This window comes from Cibotium barometz, chromosome 50 (assembly GCF_041138505.1).
Source record: "Cibotium barometz isolate CiBa-2024 chromosome 50, ASM4113850v1, whole genome shotgun sequence".
NCBI lineage: Eukaryota > Viridiplantae > Streptophyta > Polypodiopsida > Cyatheales > Cibotiaceae > Cibotium > Cibotium barometz.
The window spans coordinates 15,104,684-15,114,686 of record NC_141095.1 but is presented as its reverse complement, the minus strand read 5'-3'; positions in this window follow the sequence as shown (position 1 = coordinate 15,114,686).

Genomic DNA, 10,003 nt, shown 5'->3' with positions numbered 1-10,003 from the left:
ATTTAGTTGGGTTCACACTATAGAGAATCCTAGTATGTATTTGGTTGAGTACCTTTTCATATGCGTGTACTCTTATCTTTGTATATGGTGTATTGAGTGTTGTGTGAAGAAGATTTTCAGCCTCTCACCTTGTGTATTCTCTATTAGGGTTTTGTGAGTGTGTGTGTGTGCTTGCGAGAGCTCAAGGTCTCTTCTCCCCTGCATCTTTTCATGGTATCGGAGCCTGGTTCATGCTAAGGGCTGAGTTGCAAGCAAGAGAAGCACAGGAAGCGGTACAAGGGTAAGAGCTTCAACTACTCTTTCCTAGTTGTGTTGGTGACTACACCCTTGTCGGGAGCTCTATGGGAGGCACCGGCAACAAACGATCTCTCATTGAGGAGCTTTCTTTGCGGGACTAAAGCTATAGGGCAACAAACGATCTCTCATTGAGGAGCTTTCTTTGCAAGACTAAAACTATGGGGCAACTATATTGTCCTATCGGACAAAATATTTTGGGCCCAAAACGTGTGTGTCAAGCGTGTCAGGACCTCCGTTTTTCAGAAAGCAGGCGATTTCGAGCACACTGCGGCGGCGGGTAAGTCATCGATTCTCTATAGAACTCTATTTTAAGAACTGCAGGAAGATAGATTGGCTGTGCAGACATTGTGTGTGCTGCAAGGAGGTCAACAGTTGCCATTGGGTGTATATATGCACATTGAGGTCACTGGTTGTGTGACATTTGAGTGTGCTATAGTACCGCTACAGAAAATACAGCAATTTGTGCAGGACAAACCAGAGTGCTGTTTCCGGTAAATTTGTGTGTCTGGCAAGATATCAAATGATCGCATAAACCAAATTATTACTGAGAAGCTTGATAAGAATAACTTCCATGCTTGGAGGTTCAGGCTGACAAATTTCCTGATGGGAAAGGGCTACTGGGACTATATAGAAGGTGAGCATGAAGAGGCACCGGAGATACCGAACATCAATCCGACTGCTGTGCAGATGTGAAAGAGTTCAAGGATTGGAACCAAGGAGCCAGAAAAGTTATGTATTGGCTCTCTATCAGTATACACGACACCATGATTGGGCACATACAGGATGCCAAGTCCTCCAAGGAGGTGTGGGACGCCTTGGTAAAACTCTATGAAACGAATACCAAGGCACAAAAGATACAGTTGAAGAATGAACTTCATACTGTAGAGAAATAGAGTATGTCTGTGAATGACTATGCATTGAAAATAAAGAGTATTGTGGAATCCCTTGCATCTATTGGTGTTTCAGTAGATGATTATGATAAGGTGTTTCAGTAGATGGTGTTTCAATAGATGATGATGATAAGGTGGAAGTCTGTCTACGTGGTCTCAGGCCACAATATAAGGCATTCAAGACGTCTACTCAGACTTGGGAAACCATTCCCAATTTTATAAATTTGGTGTCTATGCTGATTATAGAACAGAAGAGCTTGGGTGAAGACCAACAGTCTTCACAAAACAAAAATAGTTCTCAGAGCAACCGGCCTTCTACACAAGTTTAGGAAGAGGATGAGGTAGAGGAGGCCGTGGACACGGTCAAGGAGGTGGCCGAACAGGGAATCGAAATTATGGCCAGCACAGCAACAAACAACAACAGTCCCAGAATTCAACAACAACAATAACACGCAGGTGGAAGAGGCCAATTCAGAGGTAGGGGGAGTCAAAGAGGTCGTGGAAATTGGCAAAGGCAGTATAATGATACATGTGGATGCTTTTATTGTGGTAAGCCTGGACATGTGTAGGCAGATTGTCATAAGAAGCAAGCTAACATGCAAAATGGGAAATTGCAGCAAAACAACTATGCATCCTCGATTTAACCCTGATGGTTGTTATGTTGAAGACTTTAAAGACAAGTACAGGTTGGTTGTAAAAGGCAACAGAGTGGGTAGAATGTTTACGTTGAATGCAAATATGCCTGAAGTGAGTGCTGCGATGTTTGCAAATGGTTCAGGAATTGTTGCATATACAGACATTTGGCATAAAAGAATTGGACATGTGAATGTGCAGAGAATGAAGTCTATGCAGACTAAAGGAATTGTGGCAGGCTGCCAAAGTTTAAAGTTAAAGGTATGCAGAAAAAATATGTGAGGCATGCCAATTTGGAAAGCAAACAAAGCATGTACTTCCACGTAACAAAAATGTGAGCACAAATGCACTAGATGTTGTGCATTCAGATGTATGGGGCCCCACGAAGACTGTGTCTATGGGAGGCTATAGGTACTATGTGACATTTATTGATAACCACACAAGGAAAGTGTGGGTATACTTCATGAAGGAGAAGGGTGAGGTGTTCACTCATTTTCAGAATTTTAGAGTTATGGTTGAAAAGCAAATAGGGAAATATGTAAAGTGCCTAAGGTTAGATGGAGGGGGAGAGTACTTCTCCAATGAGTTCTCTAAATTTTTGAAGAAAAATGGCATTCGGAGACAATTTACATGCAGATACACTCCGTAGCAAAATGGAGTTGCTGAGCGAAAAAACTGGCACATTGTTGAGATTGCACGAGCATCGATGGAAGAGAAGAATATGCTGCATAGCTATTGGGTTGAGGTTGTTTCTACAGTAGTTTACATCATGAACAGGACTCCAACTGCAGCCATACATGATGTAACTCCAGAGGAGAGGTTTACTGGCAAAAACCTGATTTGTCTCATCTAAAAGTTTTTGGTTGCATTGCATATGTGCATGTGCCAGATGAGCTGAGAACTAAGCTAGACCCAAAAGCTAAAAAATGTGTGTTTATTGGATATTCCCTTGAGCAAAAGGGATACATGTGTTATAACCTTGCTACACGTGAGTTGAGGGTAAGCAGGGATGTTGTTTTTGATAGATGAGCAGCTGGTATGCTGTTGAAAAAGAAGCTGGTGGGGTTGATGTGAGTGGAAGTGTGGTTGCACAGAATGCAAGTCAGCTTCCAATCACAATGAGGAAACTTTCAGCCCAGTTGCTAAGATGGCAACAGTGAGAGTTGTGATAGCAGTGGCTACGTCAAAGCAATGGTCTTTACATCAGATGGATGTAGTAAAGAATGCACTCTTGCATGGGGATTTGCAGGAAGAGGTGTATATGTTGCAGCCACCTGGTTATGAGGATGTGAGTCACCCCGAGCATGTTTGTAGTTGAAGAAAGCCTTGTATGGCTTAAAACAAGCACCAAGAGCATGGTCTGACAAGATTTTTGATTATCTTGTCACTATTGGCTTTCATGTAGCTAAGGCAGATTTCTCGTTGTATGTGAGACACAGTGATAGAGGGGTTGTGCTTGTTGTCATCTATGTAGATGACTTGATTATTACGGGGGACCATGATGCAGAGATCTTTGATGTAAAGATCTTGCTTAGACAGAAGTTTGAGATGAAGGATCTGGGAAAACTCAAATATTTCTTGGGCATTGAGGTGATTAGGTCACCACATGGTATTGGATTACTGCAGAGACAGTATGGCTTGGACGTGTTATCCAAGTATGGTATGACAGGTTGTAAGCCTATCTCAGTGCCATTAGATCATAATGGCAAGTTGAGTGCAGATTCATGAGAGATTTTGGAGGATCCTACTATGTATAGGTGCATAGTAGGAAGCTTGATCTACATGACGATCACCAAGCCAGATTTGAGCTATGCTGTTGGGTTGGTGAGTCAGTTTAATGCAGGCTCCACGGAAGCCGCATTTGGATGCATTGAGATGCATACTGAGATATGTGAGGTCTACTTTGCATTGTGGACTATTTTATGAAACTAGGACAGAGATATGTGTACATGGGTACATAGATGCTGATTGGCCTGGTAGTATCTCAGATAGAAGATCTACTAGTGGCTTCATGTTTTCTTTGGGGAGTGCTGCTGTGACTTGGAGTAGCAAGAAGCAGCCTACGGTTGCTCTATCTAGTACTACAGAGGCCGAGTACAGAGGTGCTGCTATGGTAGCATGTGAGGTAGCTTGGTTGAGAAAGCTACTTGTTGCAGATTTGGGTCTATCAGTGGATAGACAAGTTGTCATTTTCTGTGACAACATTAGGAGTATACAGTTGGCCACAAGAACCCAGTTTTTCATGCTCGCACGAAGCATATAGAGGTCCACTACCATTTTGTCAGAGAGAAGGTCTTGGCACGAGACCTTGACCTTGTTTATGTCAGCACACAAGATCAAGTAGCTGACATCTTCACCAAAGCATTGGGTACAGAGAAGCTCCGCAGATTCAGGGCTTCGTTTGGTGTACATGAGATGGAGTTGAGCTCGAGGGAGAGTGTTGAGATATCGAGCTCATCTAGTGAGGCGATGGACACTGATGACCCGCCTGGGGGATAGGCCCCACACTTACACCACTGGCATGGTTGGTGAGATCATGGGTGATATGCGGCCAGTGGGATGACAGGCTGTGTGACAGCCATTCTAGAGACTGGCATAGTTATAGCGCTAGCTCATTTAGTTGGGTTCACACTATAGAGAACCCTAGTATGTATTTGGTTACCTTTTCATATGCGTGTACTCTTATCTTTGTATATGGTGTGTTGAGTGTTGTGTGAAGAAGAAGAAGATTTTCAGCCTCTCACCTTGTGTGTTCTCTATTAGGGTTTTGTGAGTGTGTGTGTGCTTGCAAGAGCTCAAGCTCTCTTCTCCCCTGTATCTTTTCACTATTCACCTCACATCTCATCACCTCTATTCACATCACATCCATCCATTCACATCTATCTGATTCACATCACATCCCATCACATCTATTCACCTCACATCTCATCACCTCTATTCACATCACATCCATCCATCCATTCACATCTATCTGATTCACATCACATCTCTTCACCTCACATCTCATCACCTCTATTCACATCACATCCATCCATCCATTCACATCTATTCACCTCACATCCATCTCATCACATCTATTCACCTCACATCTCATCACCTCTATTCACATCACATCCATCCATCCATTCACATCTATCGGATTCACATCACATCTCATCACATCTATTCACCTCACATCTCATCACCTCTATTCACATCACATCCATCCATCCATTCACATCTATCTGATTCACATCACATCTCATCACATCTATTCACCTCTATTCACATCACAACCACCCATCCATTCATTCACACTTATCTGATTCTCATCACATCTCGTTACATCTATTCATAGAATTTAAACATAGAATTTAAAAGAATTCTAATTTTTGATATAAAGATTCTTTACGCATCTATTTATGCATAAAAATCAACTTCAGTGGGAATAACACTTTTATAAAAATCCTTTTATGCATAAATTTAATTTTAAGAAAAATAACACTTTTGAAATAAAATTAAATTCTTTATGCATCTTTCTAGGCATAAAATCAATTTTAATGAAAATAACACTTTTGAAATCAAAATAAATCCTTTATGCATCTTTCTATGCATAAAATCAATTTTAATGAGAATAACACTTTTGAAAGAAAAATAAATCCTTTATGCATCTTTTTATGCATAAAATCAATTTTAATGAGAATAACACTTTTGAAATAAAAATAAATCTTTTATGCATCTTTCTATGCATAAAATCAATTTTAATGAAAATAATACTTTTGAAAGAAAAATAAATCCTTTATGCATCTTTCTATGCATAAAATCAATTTTAATGAGAATAACACTTTTGAAATAAAAATAAATCTTTTATGTATCTTTTTATGCATAAAATTAATTTTAATAAAAATAACACTTTTGAAAGAAAAATAAATCCTTTATGCATCTTTCTATGCATAAAATCAAATTTAATGAGAATAACACTTTTGAAATAAAAATAAATCTTTTATTTATCTTTCTATGCATAAAATTAATTTTAATGAAAATAATACTTTTAGAATAAAAATTTTCATTATGCATCTTTCTATGCATAGAAATTAAATTCAATGAAAATAACACTTTTATAATAAAAATTTCTATTATGCATCTTTCTATGCATAGAAATTAAATTCAATAAAAATAACATTTTCATAATAAAAATAAAAATTTCCATTATGCATCTTTCTATGCATAGAAATTAAATTCAATGAAAATAACACTTTTATAATAAAAAAAATTCCAATATACATCTTTCTATGCATAGAAATTAATTTATTAAAAATAATACTTTTATAATAAAAAATTAATATGCATCTTTCTATGCATAGAATTTAAATTCAATGAAAATAACACTTTTATAATAAAAAAAATTTTCTAATATGCATCTATCTAAGAATTTAAATAAAAAGATTTTCAATATGCATCTTTCTATGCATAGAAATTAATTTCAATAATTAATATCAATGATATCCATGCATATTTATAGGTGAATATGTACACGGAGTAAATGGAAATATTTCTTTTAGAATGCACAAATGATGGAAATTACTCTTTTAGAATAACATAAAAATAAACTTTATTTTCTACAAAATTTAAGAAAATTTTACCATAACCTCCTTTGTATGGCTGACCATTTCTCAATTTTTAACATTCTATTTTTAATTTAAAATTAACCCCAATTTGAAGTAAAGTACTCTGATCTACTCAATTTTCACTTTCTAGTGAGTAAACAATAAGAAAAGTTTAATCAATTTGTTTGTTACTCATTTTAAGATAAAGAAAGGCTGAATTCTTAAGGAAGAGAAGGGGGTAGCCTTTTCATCAAGGCATAACATCAGGATTCACTTTAATCAACTATAAAAAAAACAAGAAAATCAAAAAACCATAGATTTAAAATTAAAAAGTAGAAATTTTAGCTTACATGGAGTTTTGTAAGCTTTCCTTTAGCTTGAGGGATTGAGGGTTCTACTCTTGTTTGGATCAAGAGTGGCCACCAATTTCTTTGGAGAGGATTTAGTAAAAAACAATTGAATTATTAAGTGAATTCAATGTAATTGGCTCTGGGTATAGGAGTAGGAGTAGAGTAAAAGTGCATAAACACTATTAACCTTTTACAAAGGGAGAGGCTTCTATTTATAGGAAAAAATGAGCCTCTAACCAAGCAAACGGATTCTAGAATGTTCTAGATCAGTTTGGTTAATTTTTGACCATTTTTGGGTCAGTTTAGCTTACTTTTTGGATCTAGTTGAAACAGGAGAGATGAGAGATGAAAATATCTCATCATTTATGAGTTTAAAACTCCTCCACACATGTGAAATAGGTGCCTCCTTCATGAGGGGAGATCCCCACACTAAGGTGTCAAAAATGCATCATTTCCTCTAAATATCTCTTCTTTTTTAACTAATAAACCTTGTCCTCTTCATCTTATGTGAGCATTTACTCATTTTTGGGAGATTTTCTTTTATTCTTCAATTTATCTCCTCCCTACATTTGGATTAATCTTATTGGTCCATAGGAACCTTAATTGGAGCATAATTCATTTTTTGAAAATCTGGACCCTTAGGCTAAGGTCCTTTATACCTATTTTAATTAATTCTAGCCTGGGTGGCTTGTATAATTGGTGCAGTTTGGACCGCTAATCGTTGTTGGGCTTGACATAAGGTCTATTCCTCTTTCGCCCTAGTAGCTTGGATTAAGTCTTCTATTTCCTGCCCTTCCTCTTCGATCTTGCCATCTAGTAGTAAGGTTTGGACAAGGTTCTGGTCAATAGGCATTTGGTTGCCGATCAAGATTGGTCCCATGTAGATTGGGATTTCCAAATGTATGGGCTCTTGTGTGTAAGATGACACTAGGTGTGTCCTTAGAGCTAACCTTAACTCCCTCATCCCCAATATGCTACCTGGTTAGGGGTAGAGGTTGCAGCCAAAGAGCGGTAGGTCTAGCATTTATTGCTTGAGTGGGATTTCCTCCCCTTTGGTTTAGTATCTCTTCCCATCGATTCAAGATTGAAGGAAGTGTCACTACTTGTTTTTGAGAGTCTCGGGCCTTGTACCATACTGAATCTTGTTCCTGTGAAGAGGGTCTCGAGACAAAGGTGGGTTACTAAGAGCCTAATTGGGCCAACATAATTTTCTCTAAACTTGTTTCTAAAATGCACCGAGATCACAACTACATATAATTGCAAGCTATTTTAGGGCTAGGAGATGTTTTAGACTATTTTTTATTTTTTAATTAATGATTTTTTTTTGTATCGCCCAAAGAATATCCGAAGTGGATTTTAAGTGCTACTAAACACTACTGCAGAAAGAAAAAATGCACTTTTTTATGGTCGACAAATGGTGGTTTCCTATAGTTGTGGGTCCCTTAGAAAATTTTAATTTATTTGGGTCTTGTATAAGTTGTGCCAAAATGGTCGCAAACGGTTAAAAACCTTTAGGTAAGTTTGTGTGACCACTTTTTCAAAAAAAAATCCACTCTAGGGGGAACTATTTCTTTTTATTTTTTAAAATTTTTTTAATCGTTTTTAAATTTTAACTTTTCTATTTATATTATTTTTTTAATTTCGGTTTCAGTATATCGACTTTTTGGTTTCACATATTACCAAAAAAAAAAAGTGGTGTCATGATTTTTAGATTTTTCCAAGATTCCCTTTGACTTGGGCCCTAAAAGCCTACATGCATTAAATGTGGCTAGCTCTATAGGCTAACAACTAGTGGCCCAAATTACAAAAGGATTAAACTAAGTTTATGAGCACTAATGCAAAAATGCAAAAAAATCTACAAATCACAAAAATTAATTCGGTTTGCAAATCCTACCCAAATCATTGTGCTCACCAATGGTATCGAACCTTAAAGCCTGAAGATAAAGTCAATTTCACATAGTATGTGGTAATCGTTGAAAACCCTAGGCAATATTTGAAACATATCAAAGGAGGACAGAGTAAAGAAAAATTGGCTTCTAGAAGAGCATCACTTTATAAGATTGCAAACTTGGACAACACTGGCAATAAGAGGCACAGTGATAGGAAAATCGCAGATGCTCTTGGCGTTCATCCACGCAATATGAAGAAGCATAGAGTGGACATCCATTACTTGGCATTTCAATGGGCTAATGGAGTGCAAAAAACTAGAATTCATTATCTGAGCCCAAAAGTTATGGAGAGTGTCCTTCAGTTTTGGAATTTCAACACTCGCATGTTGCCCAGCAAGAAGGATATATGCCGAAGGAGAGTTGGAGTGCGAAAATACAAAACCCACCCTTTGCATTTGCTGGAGATGACATAGGTAATTTCTTTTCAAGTTTTGGTATTGTGCATTTAGTATTAGATTTGTGCATTAGTGTTATTAGACAATGAAATAACAAAAGTACTAAACTATACCTTCTTTACAGGACTATAAAATAGTATAGTACTACAGTACTGTATTGCAAGTTATAATACTCCCCTATGCTCAATTATGTCCCAAGAAATGTAGCCCAAGAGCTATAGTGTGCTTTGTTATCCAAGTTATGTGTACTTTTTACTGCAAGAACTATGTTGTGCTGGGTTTTTTTCTGATGTTTCTCTTACACAGTACTATACTATATTTTAGACTGTTACCTTTGCACAGTTCTATACTGTACTTTAATATATTCCCACTGCATAGTACTGTCTCAAGTATCTATGTCCATGTACTATATTATGCTATGTTCTCTACCTTGTAGTGTACCTTTGCACAGTTCTATACTGTACTTTAATATATTCCCACTGCATAGTACTGTCTCAAGTATCTATGTCCATGTACTATATTATGCTATGTTCTCTACCTTGTAGTGTACCTTATGCATATTACTATAAATATAGTACTACAGTACTATAGTACTATAATGTATAGTATTGTAGTACTATACTGTAGCGCAAAATGTTCCCTTTGCACAGTACAATCCCAAGGATTATTGTCCATTTACTTCATTCTCCTATACATTCTAAAATTTTCCAGTGGTAGCACAACTTTAGAGCTCAGTGGTAGCACAACCAGTACAAAGAATGCATGGCAAGCATCCCAAATGATGTAGTGGCCTCGGTCGTGGATTTTGCTGAGAATTACACCTTTAAGGTCCAGAATGAAATTCAATCCATGCATTGGCATAGCGAGAAATGTACAATATTTGTCCACATTTGGTATTGGCAC